At 41.8% G+C, this 17,015-nt stretch overlaps 1 protein-coding gene across 1 annotated transcript in view; it reads left to right on the top strand.

The window, feature by feature from the left end:
* SLC6A6 (solute carrier family 6 member 6) overlaps positions 1-17,015 on the top strand; it is a 271,368-nt gene that overhangs the window by 62,878 nt on the left and 191,475 nt on the right. Inside the window, exon 2 of the mRNA XM_085624442.1 lies at positions 14,243-14,309. The gene's annotated coding sequence lies outside the window, so the exon portion shown is untranslated. The remainder of the gene's footprint in view (positions 1-14,242; positions 14,310-17,015) is intronic.

Genomic DNA, 17,015 nt, shown 5'->3' on the forward strand with positions numbered 1-17,015 from the left:
AATCCAATCCATCCCCGGCTATCGCAAGGGGCTGACCCGCCTTGTTTGGTTATCTCCGAGCAGGAATTAGAGACCGCTATCCGAGAGAGTGCAGGTGGCAAAGCACCAGGGCCTGATGGTGACCCTATCGACATCATCAAATGCAATGTAAAGCTGTGGACACCATTGTTGACAAATGTGTATAACAGTCTGAATTATTCTTCTATCCCTTCTTCTCGGACTTCCTCGACTATTGTGCCGATTTTTAGGTCTCGCCTGACCCAGCGCTTGCCCTGGTCTGGCGAGACTTAAAGTAAGGGCTTCAAAAAATGCTATCGCCGGCCACAGCGTGCAGTGCATGTGCGGGGGCGCACGCTTGAGCAGAGGCGCAATATGGCGTGATTACTGCTGCGCACACACCACTCGCACACATGCACTGCAAGCTGTGGCCGGCTGTAGCATTTTTCCCCTGCTATGGCAGTCATTTCTCGAAGCAGGCGCGTGCTTTTTTTTTCTGTTTATTACTTCTATGTAGTAATGGCGGCACCCGTGCTTTAGCCTAAACAACTTAGGCTAAAGTCGGTTGCTGAGATTGCTTCAAAAGTAAATAAATAGACAATCCTTTACTTTTGAAGCAATCTCGGCACCCGACTTTAGCTTAAGATCTTTAAGCTAAAGCACGGGTGCCGCCATTACTACAGAGCAGTAATAAACAGAAACAAGCATTGGCATAGCCAACCGGTCTCGCTTTTGGGACCTTATAAGTATTTAGTTATGCAACTGTTGCATGGCTAAACACTTATAAGGTCCCAAAGGCGAGAACTATTGGCCATGCCAATGCTTGTTAAAAAAGGATTAGGGTGGAACCGAATTGTGGCCGCCCTATTTCCTTTATCGATATCCCAGCAAAAATTCTGGGGAAAGTCCTGTACAACAGAGTAGTAGAGCAGGTTAATGATATTAATGTATTAAATAACTGTCAATCTGGTTTTAGAAGCGGCATTGGGACTCTAGAGCGATGCCGATTATGAGGCTTAATCAGTGGGAAGTGTGCTGTGGCCAAACAGTCAGCCCTGTATCTTTTCTTTGGGGATTCGTCAATGGCATTTGACTGTGTTAATCATGGAAAATTATGGCAGTTACTTATTAATTTAAAAATGGATTAATCGATAGTGCACTTATTGATTTCTCTACATACAGGCACTAAGGCTCGAGTGAGGTTTCGCAGTACGGGGGAAGTTTCTGATGAGTTCAACATTAACTGGGGGTGCTTTAAGGATGTGTATTAGCTACATTACATTACTTTTTATCTTATACATAAATGAGCTTAGTATAGAACTTGCTAAGAGCACCCCTGATGTACCCCTAGCATGCGGTAACATCGCTTCCTGCCTTACCTTATGTGGATGACACAGTTTTAATTGCCCAAACTCCCAAAGCCTTGCATTTTTTAAACCTATTCCTTATTTAATTTTATGGCTCATCTTAATCAGCCTACACATTTTACTAAGTCATTCTTAATGTCAGGTGGGCCGAAGCACTCAAAATTACATTCCGTCACTGTAGGCACAAGCACTTTATCCAGCACTTTATCCAGCACTGGCACTTTTTCCTATTTGGGGATTCATTTGAGCTCCTCTGGCTCGTAGTCCCAGAATATTGCAGTGTAGAGTAAAGTTCACAAGAGTAATTGGGACTTTGCTTAGCTTGCCATCATCAAAGGGTGGGAGGCCTTTGATGCACTTATTGCAAATATACTCCGCACAGCGTGTTCCTATTGCGACCTACGGTGCGGGAGTATGGCGTCTGGGTGATCCTACAAACCTCCAAAGGGAGGGGAATTATTTCTGTTGAAGGTTAATATCAGCCCCTCTCACTTCCTTTGCCGCAGCGAGTTGGGCATAGGTTATATGAGTGACAATATTCAGAGTCGTCGGGCCATCTTGTGGTTATCAGTAGGTGCCACACTAACAAAGAGTAGAATTAATGATTGTCTGGCCTGTGATAGGGGCCTTCCAATCCCCTGGCTGGCCTAAATTAAAAAATCTCTGGAAGGTGTAGGCCTAATTGATATGTTTCTGGATAGAGGGCCACAGACCGTGGCTTTCAGGAAGCAAGTGAAGTATTTATTATTGGAGAAATCCGCAGACAGACTGCGGGTGCAGAGTAGGAGAATGAGTGTTTTATACTACTTGCATTTTAACTTAGGGGAGTCTTGCTTTCACTTTTTGTGGAATACAAACAGGAGTTGGGTATGGCTCTTATTGTCTTAGGGCTGGTACAATAAAATATCTTTTATGCTTCCCAATCAGGCATCAACATGAGCTTGAGTTGAGGACATGCCCATGCAATACCCGGTCCAAACAAACTATGTTGCTCTTTCTGTTTTTTGTGTGTTTTTTATATGCTATATATAAGAACAATTATTGTACTCCTGATGAGATCCAGAAAGATATGGTCTTGCATGCAGGCATCTAGTTTGTTAACACTCTGATTAATGACGGATCCTGCTGCTGTGTAGCTATGGTTCTTCAAGCAGTTGTATCCTCTAGGGAAACAATTTCAGAGGATTTACTTTTTATTAGGTTTTCCATATTTTAATATTTTATGGTTTACTTTTTTTTAACGTTTATAAATTTAAATATTGTATGGCTTATGTAATATGGAGTATTTGCTTTCTTTGCACATGTCAGTATTATATTATGTACGTCTAAGGCTATTAAATAGCCTAATAAAGATGAATCGATTTATCGGTTGTACAGAAGTTTCACTAATAGGCATTGTCTTCTTATTTTCACATCTTTAGCAGTTTTCCCTGCTCTCAGATACCCTGAGATGAGGGTGCAACATCAAAACACATTCTCAGAGACGGCAAGATGGCTGAGCGCAGAAGGTCATCTCAGATAACTTTTGTATGCACTCAACTCAGATAAACTTGTATTCACAGGGCTGTTGTATGCACTGGGCTGTTGTATGCAGTGGGCTGTTGTATGCACTGGGCTGTTGTGTGCACTGGGCTGTTGTGTGCACTGGGCTGTTGTCAGAGATACTCTCGCCGCAAAGCAACAGAGGGCTGAACGATGGAAGGCAATGCATATAGATTCTGCAGGAAATTGTGGGAGAACACTTTTTTTCTGTGTCGGTTTCTGTAGTGGCACCCCAGAATCCTAAAAGGAGTTGCATACTGCATATAGTTGGGAGTCAAAGGGTGTTCTGGGCAAACTTGTAAGAAGAGATGCAGAGAAGAGGTATTGTATTAAGTGGTAGCAGACAGTTTCATCAAAGGTGGAAAGGAAAGAAATAGTTTATTTGAAAGCCCCCTTTTGCAATTAGCGTAATCCAAGTTCAGTGGCGTAGGAAGGGAGGTGCGGTGGGTGCGGGCCGCCCCGGGTGTCATCACTGAGGGGGGGTGACAAAATGGCAAAAAAGGTGTTTTAAACATATTTTTACCATTTTATCAAGCCGGGGGTGACAAGAAATCACTGAGGGGGGGTGACAAAATGGCAAAAATATTTGTTTTAAACATATTTTTGGTAGAGACATTTTTTTATCCCTTGGAAAAAATGATAAGTTGAAAGATTGAGTTCAGTCCTATCCACAACTCAAGGTTTGAGCCCATGTGTTAGAACATAAACCTCAACTCAAATAAACCATAACAGTCACTATGTTTCATGTGTAAAACCTTTTTTTACATACATTTTATTAAAAACACATTCCAATGCAATTAAAAATAGACATATGACTGTCTAATAGCATAAAACAGAATTCATATAGCGCACATTTCACATACAGTTCACGGTGAAATAAACACAATACGTGGGAATAGGTTCTCCTAAAGGGATAGAAATATAGAAAGAGCTTAGGATGAACTATTGAGAAAAGAATTTTGTGAGAATGGATGTGTTAATTAATGACAAAATATACTGTCTTTCTGTGTCTCTGTAGTGTTGGGTGTGTCAATAGAGGAGGTTATTATGAACTGTATGTGAAATGTGTGCTATATGAATTCTGTTTTATGCTATTAGACAGTCATATGTCTATTTTTAATTGCATTGGAATGTGTTTTTAACAAAATGTATGTAAAACATTTTTTTTATACATGAAACATAGTGACTGTTATGGTTTATTTGAGTTGAGGTTTATGTTCTAACACATGGGCTCAATCCTTGGGTTGTGAGTGAGACTGAACTCAATCTTTCAACTTATCATTTTTTCCAAGGGATGAAAACATTTCTCTACCTTTTAGTAGTACCTTAATCCCCTGGTTGTAAAGGGGTCTCTCTTATCTCTTTTTTGATATTAAACATATTTTTTCCATTTTGTCAAGCCGGGATTGACAAGAAATTTTCCGCCCCGGATACCACCTGACCTTACTACGCCACTGTACAATCTTAAGTGTACTTGAAGAAAAGTAGGAAATATGGCCAGCTGACCGCTTTCTTACACTTGGGGTTCCATCATCTGACCAACAAGACTATATGTTAGTCTCCTGTAACAACGTGTGCCACTGCTAGAATATTGTGAACAAACATTACAAACAAGGACATTAACAAGGACATTCTTTGGCCTCCGCGTCAGGGCTTTGTTGACTTGATATGTCATTAAACCATGGCCCATTGCACCACTAGCTACATCTGCCAAGACCTTTGCATGAGGCTTTAGAAACAAAACCTTTCAACAGTGCTGAAAGCATTTTGAGGACACACGTCAATGTTCAGATGATGTTTTGTGCAATTTGCCCCTTGCTCTTCCCTGACTCCGTACTCCTACATGACTTTACTCTTTTCCTTCCTCTGCTGAAGTTCCTCTCCATACTCTAGGGGCCGATTTAGAGTTTGGCAGAGAGGTTGCTCCATTGCGAAGGCAAGGAAGTACCCTCGCTGACAAAATGAAGGTCCCCATGCTTCATTTAGAGATGGGCGGTCCTTCATTAAGTCGGCGGGGAAGACCGCCGACATAAACATTCAACAGCTCAACAGAGTAAGAACCGTTGGAGGTTTGGCCATGTGTCTGCCCACCTGATTTAGAGTGGGCAATCACTGGCCAGTTTGAACAGTCCATCACCGCCTGGTAGAACCTGGCGGTGATGGAAAGTGAAATGTCCCCATTGCCATGAGAGAAAACTCCCACGGTGGGTGCGAGGGGGGCATTGATTTTTTTATTTACAAAAACCCACTTTGAGTTTTTGTGTAGGAGGAAAAAAACACTTTGTAAGTTTGCTGTTCAACTCATGTTGACATAGCAGTCTGTTAAACTTACAATGCATTGACGGGAACTGCCAGGGCAGTGGCTCCTGCCAGTGTAAGAGATGTCTGATGGGTCAGCGTACATCTCTGAATTTGGCAGATGGGGACTCCGACAGAGTCCATTACTCCATCTTTCTGACGGAGTACACACCCGTCCGCCAAACTCTTAATTAAGTTGTTAGTTTTTTGGGTTTTTAGCCATAGAAAACAGATCTGACATCCCGAGAGATGCTAATCCCAGTACAATAACAACATCCTCACATAGTGAATACCAAAAGTCTTAACAGAGGAAATGCAAAGGAGAAGCTTGGCATGATTCCTGTTTTTTGTTTTATATAAAGCTTAGCAAGTTTACATTATATCTCTGCATCCCCAAAGACACACACCAGAGTCTTGGTAATATTCTGTATTTTACTTCTAAAATAGCAAGGATGATTTTACCCACCCCTTCTCAGAAATCAATTACCAAATAGAGATATATGAGCATCTGAATCTACAGCTGCCGTTCAGCCAGATGTGGAGCTATGGATGATGAATGATAAAACTGAAATAAGTGTGGACCCGAATAGGCCTGTTCTTTCAAAGTGCAAATAATGTGAAAAGTGATTGTAGCTGTTTGAAAAATGACTTGAAATATAGAAATAGTAAAGTGGAAGAGATTCTAAAATGAAGGCATTTTAATGACCTTCAGAATATGTATTATGTGTAAGATGGGCTAGTTACACAGCTTAACACAGGGGCCTCGTGGACCCCACGCTTTACTAGCTACAGCGGGGTGGAGTTCTCTATGGGTTTCTTCGTTCTGCAACTCGGCAGATAAAAGCTCACAATTAAAACTAAAGAAAAATCCGGTCAACAGAAAAGGGAAAGAAGTAATGTTAAAAGGAAGGATAGGCTAATGGGTGAAATGAAAGGATGCGTGGATGGATGAAAGGATGGATTGGTGAAAGGATAGGTGAAAGGATGCACGGGTGTGTGAAAGGATTCATGGGTAGTGGACAGGGTGGCTAAAAGGCTGAATGGGTGAAAGGATGCATGGATGGATGGGTGAAAGGGAGCATGAGTGGGAGAAAGGATGCATGGGTGAGTGAAAAGATCTGTGGGAGATGAAAGGATGCATGTTTGGATGGATGGGTGAAAGGATGCATGGGTGAGTGAGTGAATGGATGGATGAGTTAAAGGAAGCGTTGGTGGGTAAAAGGATGGGTGAAAGAATGCATGAGTGGGTGAAAAGATGGGTGAAAGGATAGGTACGTGGGTGAAAGAATTGGTGGATGGGTGAAAGGGTCGATGGGTGAAAAAATGCATGGATGGGTGAAAAGATGCATGGATGGGTGATTGGGTGAAAAGATGTGTGGGTGGGTGAAAGGGTAAATGGGTGAAAGGATGAGTGGGTGGTTGAAAGGATAGATTGGTGAAAAGATGGATGGCAGGTGGATGAGCTGATGAATAGATGGATGGAACGGTGAAAGACTGAATGATGGATCTAAGACCGAATCGGCGACAAACTGTAAAAGTGAAATGATGGATATCAGCAGGTGGATGGATGGGTGAAAGCATGAATGGATAGATGCTAGGACAGAAGAGACAAAGGAGCTTGTCTTGAGAGGGTCGGGCTCACTTGCTTGGTGTCATCAAAGCTTTGGTTCAAAGTGGGGGGGTGTTTTAATATTCTGGCTACTCCCTTGGTTTAACACCTAAGCAGATAACATCATTACAGTTACGTGGCTTTTCCAGTACGGTGGCCGGGGGCGTTTTGTTTGTCAGTTGTTGGTGGTCTTTCGTAGCGCCGGGACACTACTTGGAGTAGCCGCGCGCTCTACAAATCACAGATAACATAACATAACAGTTGTTTCGAAGCTCATTCTATCTGCAGCTGAGTTCTCCAAATGATATTAACATTTTATAAAAAAGTCTTCACTCGCCAGAATCGCCTCCATTGCCTCATAAATATGTCACCACTGACCTCAAAAACTGCTTTCAAAAGACCAGTATTAGGATGAACATCAGGGGTATGAAAGATTTTACGGCTATAACTTTCAGAAATATTCAACGTAGTCATCTTAACAACGTTTGCAGAGGTTTCAAGTTTAAATCGTATCAAAAAAATCTACAAAAGTAGGTTTTGAGGGGAAAAAATCAACAACAACAATTCCCTTTTGTTGGAAGAATTTTTTGCAAATTGTTGGTGAGAGATGCAATCTGCAGGTGCAGTTTTGGAACTTTAAAAACCTTAGCAAACTGCAAAGTTTGTAAACTCTGCATAACTTTACAAGCATAATCTAAATGTTACCCACATCTCCTTAACATATGTAAAGACAGCAGATTTCAGTGAGAGTAACTGCAGCTGAGACTCTAAATAAAAAACAAAGAGTCAGCCAGCGAGGCGGATGTCAATACATTAACCCCAGACGCAGGCTTGGAGTAGCAAGTAATGTACTTTGCAATCCATCTAATTAAAGCATCTGGAAATTCGTAGTCCTTTTGATCTGCAGCTTGTAGTAAGTTTATGTTTTGTTTGGAAAAACACAGCTGGTGATATGGTTCCAGGACCGAGGTAAGTACCTTCTCAAGAAGGGAGTTTGAGGGACTTGTAAATGAACAGAAGAGTAACTTCCACATTGAATTGAGACAGTGAGCCATCTGTATGGGGCCCCTCATTATTCCAGAGAGCATTGATCGCAGTTGCGCTCTTTTGTAGTCATTCAATTATTTAATCAATGTTCTAAATCCTGAATAACCAAAGCATGATTAGATAGATGTTCATCTATTTTGCTTGAATTATCTATTTCCTTTTCATTATATAGTATATTGTATTTCATTGCTGAGCCTGAATTTTCAATGTATGTACTATTTTTTGCCTATATATTGGTGTGAACCTTCTAGCAATGGATTAAATAGTATAATACCGAGGTATTCGTTTTGATTCCAGCAGTAGTGTTGTCGATCCTTCGCATCATCCTACATATCTGATACTGCGGAAAAGGAATTTATTTCCCCAAAATGATACGCTGGCTTTCAAGGTCAAACAGTTTTCAGGGCAAGAGGAAAACGTGTTCGATTATCCAAGCAAAATGTGTGTCTTTGTCAGAAACTCTTTCAGAGGGTCACAGGGGTACTGGGTCCAACCATGGGGGCTTAGGCCTTTTATTTCTGGTGTCCCCCGGCATGACTCACTTCAGAAACTGAGCCTCTGGGGCAAGTACCCCTTCTGCAGCTGATTCGCAGGTTGTCCATGTAGTCTGGGTGGTCCTTGTAGTCCAAGGCTCCTTCGAGTGGGAGGTGTGGATTCCAGGGAGTAAAGACGGGCTCTCATCTTAAAATGTGAGCCGCAGCAGCAGTAAATCATGGTTCAGCCAAATACTCACTTTTATGAAAAAAAGAGAATTATTGTATGTTCTACTGCTTCCAGCACAGAGGAGTACTTCGTCATACACACATAATTACACAGTCCTCCAATGAGTTTGGGATCCAGTGTTTCTTCTTTGGCGGTTCCCTGTCCCACTCACTCCTCACGTTATCGAGAGTGGTTATTCCCCATTCACTATTGGTAACATCAAGGGTATTCCTCACTAACAGTCTGAGTCTCAAGAGTCCACTACAACTCTAAACTAAAGCCAATGGTGTCCAACAGTTATCATGCAAAACTAGCAGCAAATCCCCCCGGGGCCAATAGCCTGAAGCCAGACCTACCCGCACTAGTAAGTGTGAAGCATTTGGAATGCTTGAGTGAGCCCCGTCTGCATGTGCTTGCAGCGGCTGCAGCCAAGTTTAGATGAGTTGGCTGCACGCTGTCCAGCTGGCTCCACTCAGTGGGTGCAATGTCTCTCACACCTGGTCGTGCTCCTGAAGTGATTGGAAGCTCCTCCTGAGGGGTAAGTGTTCCTTCGTCTCCTGATGGGGGGTGGCTACAACTATCCTGTCTTAGGGTCCCTCACCTGGGTGATGGTGCGCAAGTGCTCCAACAGCTTCCTCACTTCTCCGGCTGGGGGAATGGAACAAGCCGAAAGTCCTTGGTGCTCCTGTGACCCCCTCGGTATATTGGGTCACCTCAACTCTTTAGCAACGATCTCCGGCCCAATCAGCCCAGGGAAATTCTCCACGGTGGCCACTCCTGGCATATAGGGATGCTGCCTGACTACCGCACAGGGCGTCCGCCATTACTGCACAGGAGTCTTTTCCACAGCCGCCCCTCTGGGCATATGGGGTCACCCAGAGGGGCGAGGCACGTGCTCCGGCCCGATCGGCACAGCACAACACATGGCTTAATTCACGGCGGCTCTCCCCTGGCATATGGGGGTTGCAACGCTGTCCTGCACGGGGCAATGGCCTGATAGGTACAGCAGCTGTTCCCTCACATCTCATACAGGGAGTCCACTTAAGAGGGCTCTCCCCTGGACCCTGCACCATCCAATGCTCTCCTTCTCTCACAGGGAACACTGGTCTTGAGAAGCAGGCAGACGCTGATGCTCCAGGCTCCAGGGCAGGTTGTCTTGGATTCCCTGGTCGATGTCTCCTCACCCAGCAGGGAGACTAGCGGCCTCGTTCCACAGTCGTGGTCACAGGCAGAAGTCTTGCAGACCTACTCCTCTTCACACAGCCCACCTGGCCACTTGGCAGACGACAATTCTTGGGGTCTGAAGCTCCCCTTCTTATTGTCCATTTCCGACACCAAATGTGATTTGGGGTCTGGGTCTTTGAAGTTTTATGTTGGGGCTTGGCCTCTTATGAAGTGCCCACTCCCCTGCTCCCTCTGTCTCTTGAAAAGCAGTCTGCTGCAGCAGGTGTGTCTCCAAAGCTGATAGCCTCACAACACAGGCCATTGGAGCAGCTACAATTCACACCTGGATGTCAGCCACAATGAAATGTGCATCAAACAGTTAGCCCAGGGTCCCAGCCCTACTCTGTATGATTCTCTTATCAGCCTTGTATCCTTCCTGAGATGTACCCAGCCCCCTTCCTTGTGACCTGTCACTGAATCAAAGAGCACCCTTTGAATTGTACAGGTGAAGTCTTGCTTCCCCCTCCCCAGTGTGTGTCCCACTGAGCTTACACGAATGCTGCCATACACAAATCCCAGAACCCCCCATGTATTGTACCATCCACAGGCACACATACATCCAGTGAATGTAAACAGAATACACACACTGCACGGTACTGTATCCTCCATGTACTGCACAACGTATAGGCGCACATACATTCAGCATATGCATTTAAACATACGCAAACTGCCCAGCACTGCATCTTTCATGTACTGTGCCACTCACAGGCACACATACGCCCAGCACATCCATTTAACATGCAGACACTGCACCCTTCATGTATTGTACCACTCACAGGCACACATACACCCAGCACATGCATTTAACATACATGCACTGCACCCTTCATTTATTCCACCAATCCAGGTAAACTTACACCCAGCACATGCATTTGTCCTGCATGCACTGCACAACACTATATCCTTCAGATGCTGTACCACTCATAGGCACATGCACATCCAGCACATGCATTTACCGTGCACGCACTGCTCAGTACTGCATTATTCTTGTATTGCACTCTTCCCAGACACATAACACTCAGTGCATATAAACCACATTTGCGCTGCAGAACACTTCACAACAATCTGATGTAGGCCAAGGGTTAGTTAAGCATATAGTAAAAGAACTTTAAAAGTGAGTGAGCCTGTAGGCCTCACTCCACTGACACAGGTTAAAAAGGACCTGTTTGCTCCTACTGGTCACTATATGGTATGTTGCCACGCCTGCGCTTGTGCAGCTTAACTCCTGGTGAAGGCAGTAACTACCTTCCACCCCTGTGAGGGGACGCCTTTGGGTGCCATTCTAGGTCCAACAAGCCCGCAGGCTGTGAAACAGGCCTATTGTTATGGCCCACACTTGTTCCATGTTTGCCTATGACAGCAACAATCAACATTAGGGATCCAGACATCAATACAGTTGAGCACAAAGGGGCAGGGGTGCACTTCCATTACCATGCAGAGGACTTTTGGTCCCAACAGTCTCTTTAGAATGTGGCAAGCCATGTCTGAGAACAAAAGATAAGTAAACTAAAATGAAAGGCATCTGTCGGGCACATAAGTGGCAATAAGTGTTTTGGAGAAAGAATCCATAACTTAACATAGTATTTGAGGTCAAAATATTTGTCTTTTTAATATGTTTATTTTTTATAAAACAGGAAGCTGTTCTTTGAGGAATAAAGGTATTGCTTTATAATACAGTTGATACATTTCCTTTATGTGGGAGAAAACCACTATTTGAAGTGTTGAAATAGTTGGTACATTTGCAAAATATATTTAAAGTAGTATATTTGAGATACATATTGCTGATGTTATTTCCTTGGTATCAGGAGGCACTTGCTACTATAGTTGTTATTTTCTTATTCATCTGGAGGTATTTCATCATGTGCATTGACATTATCATCATTACTGCCATCTAAAGCCCGAAGCTGTAGATTTGGAGTAACCGTAAGGCAATGCCAGTTGTCCGAGCACTAACGCTCTATGCAACCTAAGTGTTGTCTCTGTTATTTGTATCTTCAATACCAAAATAACTGGAGTGGTATATCTGCTGTCTAGGGCATGAGATTGTGAAACTTTCATTTTCCCATCCTCCCCCTTCCGCGTAGATTGAAGAATGGGCAGATTTGGAGTGTTAAAGAGAATTAAGATGCTTCATACATTTTGAAATGTCACAGGAAAACATGTCAAGCTGCATTCTCAGATTATTTTAACTGTTTATCATATTTTCATCACCAGCTGCTCACAAGTATTTTCTCAAATATAGGTTAGGTTTGAATGTATTTCAATATTTCATGATAGTCCTTTGAAAGCTGCCAGTGAAATTTATGACTTTCAGTGAATAAATTGAATGTGCCCTGAAACACACCATTTGATACCTTGCCACCAACACATTTTCAGGGAAACTGTTAAAAATGGTCTTGCATTGGGGCAATGTGTGTGATGATTTGCATCTCACCACTTTGAAAGTTCACTATTCACCCTTGCTAGCATACCAGTCCAAATGCTTCTACTGCAGTTCTGAAATAGCAGCTATACAGACAAGTGATGGCACACCAACAACACCACCAGAGAACCACCAGACTTTACTACCAACATTATTCTCTTGCACGGTCCTCAGTATATCTGATCTAGATACTATCATGTTTGATGAGTTCTTCCATCGCTTCTCCAGACACCGCTGTCTCTTCCTGTTCATTCAGCTCAGCCACACTCTTCAGATGTGTGGTTTCTTTATTTTTAGATTGTATACTCAAATTAAAATAAATAAATACATAATAAATGTTTGTTTTCATACCCTTCTCAAGGGAAAAAGATTGGAGCAAGTGTTTCACAAAAAGGAAGAGGTATTTCCAACTGTGCCTGCAAGTTACATTGAATTTATCAATTGCATTAGCATTTTCTCCTTACATTATCCCTTTGTTCTAAATATGGAATGGTTGCAGAGGTGTGATTAGGCAGCATGACTTAAATATAATTCTCCAATTTGGCCGAAGGTAGACAATTTAAACTCTGTGGGCACAATCCTTGCTTGCAATGTTGCCGGAATTTATTCAGGAGAGGAAGTGATACAGTGCCAAGACATTTTTGTGGAAATTAAATACTTCCAATCCAAAAGTTCTTGATGCCTAACATGTTGGTATTAAATGACTTTCAAACAAAGAACTGGTCAAAAACATGGTAGGGTGGCTAAATACTCCAGCTAATAGGGTTTACTTTGGAGCACGAGAAACTCTACAGACAACACATTTTAACACATTTTTAAAACTAAAAGCAACATGTTATCATACATAACCTGTTGGGGGTTGTAGATGGGACCCCTCACTACTATATCAAAGATCAGTAATGCTCGCCCACTTCTACTCTTGGCTTGTTCCAGGAGGGTTGGCAGCTACTGCAGCTTGTAGATAATATCAAAATATATAATATACATCCAAGAGACAAGCTGAAGGGAATAACATCTTAAACATCAATCAGTTTAAGAGTAAGTGACAAATTGAAGAGTTGTTGTAGAAACTATCCAATCTAGGAAGTCTTCTGACTTCTTTTGTTGAATTTTCCAAGCCTTAAAATTATGTGAAATTTTGTTTGACTTAACCAGTATGGAATTTTCAGGCACAGCTTTGGATCACTTAAAAAGGGCAGATTTAAACTAGCTGTCGATATATAGGCTTCTACAAAGTTGTAAAACTATCCCACAATTTGTTGATAAAGATCTTCTAAATGTGACCAACGTAATGAAAATGAGGACATTTAGAAAAAGCTGAAAAACTAGCTTAAGGAAGGTGCTGGTAGAAGTATTTATGAAATTGAAAAGAAATACCTGTGTTGTGGTGTGAGACATGCAGTTATGTTAACATGTATTTTACCTGCAACTCTGATTGTACCTAGATCATCTGCAAAGTGCTCTGATACCCGCTTGGGTCATGTCCGCACTAAATAAAATAAATAAATATAAATTGAATATTTCTTTGAGTAACACTTTCACCTTAAAAAAAGCTCATAGTGATCTGAAAGTTCCAGAAGGTTATTAACTCTATTATGCAACCGGATTTGAAAAAAGTTCTATGCTATGGAGTCTCTCCTCTGATCTCGTAGTGAATTTAACATTTTCAGATGTGGTGCTTGAACATCTGAAAGTCACTGGTTTAATTCTATATCTATAACTACACATGATTATGGAGGGATTTTTTTATTAGGACAAGTTAGACACCTTGAAACTAGTTTTAGTAAATTTCCAAGCATGCCAGGTAACCTTTTGGGTGATAATGGAAATCTTGCATGAAGGGCATGTATATTTGTTCTGATGAACTCCTTGCAATTGGGAAACAAGTGCCACATTCTGCACTTTAAGAAAACCAATGATGCAAACCAATGTTGCCTTCTCATCAGAGATTGTATGAACATAAGGCAACTCATCCCACATATTACCATTTTTCACGTTTTTCTAAATTGACTTATCTTTATGGTTTTATTGCAGGTTGTCCTACTTTGGAAATGTTGAGGTGACCCTGACATACATATTAAGAAAGATTGTGTAAAGAAAGGTAAGTTCAGATCATTTTCTGCTCTCTTTTCAGGCAGCATAAGATCCAACACTTTATTTGGGCAAGCATTTGTGCATTCGTTTTGGGACAAATGTCTTTCAAACAGCAACACTAATTTGATTTACCAAAACAGTCTGTTTGTAAAGTCACATAATATTATGCTTCCTTTGTAATTTTAAATAGATTTACCTCATTACGTTGGGTGTTGCATCAATACAGCTACTGTTTTTTACACCTTAATGATCAAGAGGCATTTATTTTAGTGAGACAAGGCACCGTTCAAGTTCTGCCTCTCTTCACGGGTTCAAAAGCAGCATAGGATTAGTTCCTATTATATCACCATTAGTGTGTCTGTAGGTACTCACCAGAAAAGAAGAGTAGAGATATTATTACCCCAGTCATTATAAACACCGGGGAGGAAAGCAAGGAATGGAATTCAATCAAGCAGCCCCAGGAAAGGAATTTGCAGTCGGGCTGGACGGGGAGTGTTAATGGAAATGAGCCACACCAGAGGGTGGGTTTAGCCAGCTCTTACTCTAAGGAGAGAAATTCTCCATCTTGAATTTTAAAGTGCAGTGCTTTGTGGGACAAGAATATGCCACACTTTGGAGGAAGCTGTCATGCTTTTGGGTGGCACCCTGCATCTCATTGGACAGGGGTGCCCCCCTGCTTTTCAACCCAGGTCATTAAATGCATATGTGAGAGCTGCATAGCAAGTCGAATTTGCAGCCTAGAACTACAAGAAGAAGCATGGCGACATAAGGGAGATTAAGGTGATTCAGCGCTCAAGACGCAGTACACAAAATTTTATCGGGTGTTATATCAGTGCGGTGCTACAAGAGAAGGGATGTCATCTCTGAATCCCTGACATAAAGGTAAATTGACTGAAATCAGGTCCCCTAGCACATGCAGCCTTGTAAAAACACAAATAAAGTCAACCAATCATCTCAGCGTTCTTCAGTGGTGCAGTTTACTCTTCTGCCAGCCAACACATGTGTTGTCAACGGGTGTGTTACTCTGCAACTTCCTCGGGGCTGGAAAATTAAATTAAAGCCTTACTTACATGATTATCCAATGCCCACAAATTAACATTTAATATGCACAGTGTGTTATCCAACCGATCCCCAGTAAACCAGTGGTCGTTTGGGGTGGAAACAAAAATGTAAGTTTACAACATTTAAGGCATAACATCACCTTAATCCTTACCAATAAGGTATTTCAGTATATAACATGTCAAGCGCTTCCTTAGCACTTATGTCTTGATTGCCACTACACCCACTGTATAGAAATTATAATATTTGTGTTGTAAGCTGAGCACAGTGTTACGGCAGTGGTGAACCATATCCAGTCTATCATAAACCATGCACTTATAACATGCCAGTCATTCCTGTGTTTCCCGCAAATCTCAGTGAAAACCAGTGTGGGCACAAAATTTGCGAATTGAACAAAGTACCTCTAACCTGTAGTCTCGTTCTGAAAATTAATAACAAGTAATCTTATAATTTGTTCTCACATAAAACACAATCATTCCTATTAATTATAATGTTACCTACCTGAAATTGGCCTGATATGTCATGTATACAATGAATTTCCAATTTATCTGTGTAATGTAGTACTGTAATTTCGCCTATAAAATATTATCAACTCGTCTTCTGTACCTTTCAAACATAAATCCAGATCAAGCTAAGTCTGGGTTCTGTCTTGCAGTAACAAAACCTATATTTACAATAACCGAAAACCTAAATCAATACGTATCTCTATGTACACCCAATTATCAAATCTTACCTGTGTACGGGCCACAGATCACCACCTGTCAGTTGGCTGCACCTGGTAATATAATATACAGGGTGCAGTTTAGCATCAAGCCCGTTGTTCCAATCCAATTACCTTTCTTTAGTTGTAACTAATGGTTCAACCTCATTATACCTACTCCGATGTTCTGTCCGTGTATGGTAATGGTACCCCCCTTTATTCAGTACCATTTGGCTTACACGTGTGTGGGTCTGTCTGGGCACTGGTTTCCCAGTCTGCGTGTCCGTTCTGTGTTCATGACGGGTGCCATATTATATTAACTGGTATGCTAATATAAATTCTCATGTGTGCGTTAGTGAGAGAAGAAGCTCCAAAAGTTTGGAACGACTTTTGGAGAAAGCTCCATAAGTGGACTGACTCGACATCCAGAGTCAAGCCGATTATCTTCAACCACGATCTGGCATGTCCCAAGTGGGCTCCATATCTTTTTAAGCACTAGAAAGTGGTTAATCTTTACAAACAATTCATATCTTCGGTTCCCTATTTTGGATTTTTTGCAGTTTTGGTGTCAGATTAAAGATACAAATATTTCCTATTTTTATCAATTGGTGCAGGATTTTTATAATGTGTTGTGTCTTACTTATTTAATGTATTGGTGTTTTTAAATGCTTTACATCCGTCTCTTAAGTTAAGCCTGCCTGCTTGCAGCCAGCTACTGCGGGTTCAGCCAGGGCCTATTGTTTTGAGACCTTGACTGGACCTAATATTGCATTGATGGCCTTAATTGCTAGTGGTAGGTGCATACTTACCCCTACTAATCCAACACAATTTATTACACATAGTTATAACTATACTGTTGATATTTTTCACTTCAGACTTTTGGTAATTGATATTTTTTCACTTTGCATTATATGCATGTAAAGTTTATATTTTGGTTCTTAATATTTTTATGAC

This window comes from Triturus cristatus, chromosome 9, assembly GCF_964204655.1.
Source record: "Triturus cristatus chromosome 9, aTriCri1.1, whole genome shotgun sequence".
In the NCBI taxonomy this organism is placed as follows: Eukaryota; Metazoa; Chordata; class Amphibia; order Caudata; family Salamandridae; genus Triturus; species Triturus cristatus.